This window comes from Tachyglossus aculeatus, chromosome X4 (assembly GCF_015852505.1).
Source record: "Tachyglossus aculeatus isolate mTacAcu1 chromosome X4, mTacAcu1.pri, whole genome shotgun sequence".
In the NCBI taxonomy this organism is placed as follows: Eukaryota; Metazoa; Chordata; class Mammalia; order Monotremata; family Tachyglossidae; genus Tachyglossus; species Tachyglossus aculeatus.
In genome coordinates, this window is record NC_052098.1 from 57,359,074 (window position 1) to 57,360,330 (window position 1,257).

Below are 1,257 nucleotides of genomic sequence, written 5' to 3' on the forward strand. Positions count from 1 at the left end.
ATTTTACAGATTAGGTAACAGAAGTGAAGTGACTTGCCCAAGGTCACACAGCAGATTACTACTTCTACTCTTAGTGTCTGTTTTTCTGTTTTTCTCTGACTTTGATTCTCTCTGTCAGCTTGGGTGATCTCTTTGCTCTGTTTCTGTTTGATTTCTGTACTATTGTGTTTGTGTGTGATTCTGTGCATATTTTTCCTTCACTACCTCATCATTACCAACAGTTCGAGGGGTGTGAATAAATTTGTGGATGAAAGGTCCTTAATGGGCTACTAGAAGAAAATGTTAGGGCAATTACTAGATCAAACTCTAACCCAAATCATCATAGAAAAGGTGAAGAAGTTTTATTGGGTGTTTTATTGAGCACCATGTTTCCAGTGTGAAACAGCCCTGTTGCAGGGTATATAGCTTTTGTTGGTGAATGCCAGATAAACAAAGCCTTAGGTATTTGTCACCTGATCGTGTTATTCTTCTCATGATCAAGAAAATAAGTATTGGAGTAAAGCAAATACTGTAGCTCAGTAATCCATCTGCTAGAACCATCCAAAGTGAGCTATGCTCATGGAAAGTCTATTGTTTAAAGTATTTAAGCATATTATTTTGTATTTATGTAATTAAATATCAGGTGCATATCATTAATAATGAAATGGAAAATTTAAGTTGGTCATCAATTGGCTCTGTTAAATTTGGTTCTGTTCTAAGTAGAACAAGACTCCAGTTCCTAAAAATTAGTTATATTTTGGGATTCAGTGAATAATGAAGCCATACTTGCTGTAAATACCATTGGTAAATAAATTTATTCAGTAATCCAAGTTCATGTGGAAAATGGTGTTTGTTAATCTTGCTCTTTAATTTAGAATGGCCTTTTAAATGGTAAACCCAGGAAGAAGGTATGAGGTACTATTATTTATTATTTTTTTTTTTTAAATTAAACCTCTGCATAGAAGGCATTTTGGAGGAATGAGAGACATAGTTGCCAGTGGCTGGGGCTGTTCAGCTCTGAGGAATCCTGCTAGTTGGCAGTTGTGAACATTTCCATTAAAACCAGAGTGCATAAAGTCCTTATGGAAAAAATGTGTGATTACAAAGCCACCATACCTAATGAACAAATGGAGCAGACATGCTGCAATTATTCTAAAGTGATGCAAGAAAACCCTCATTTATGTTTAACAATTTCATTTTGGTTTTGCAATTTGGGTTGTGCTCTAAGGGCAGGGTTAGGGATGCTTTCATCCGCCTGGGCATAGCAGTCATATTAAG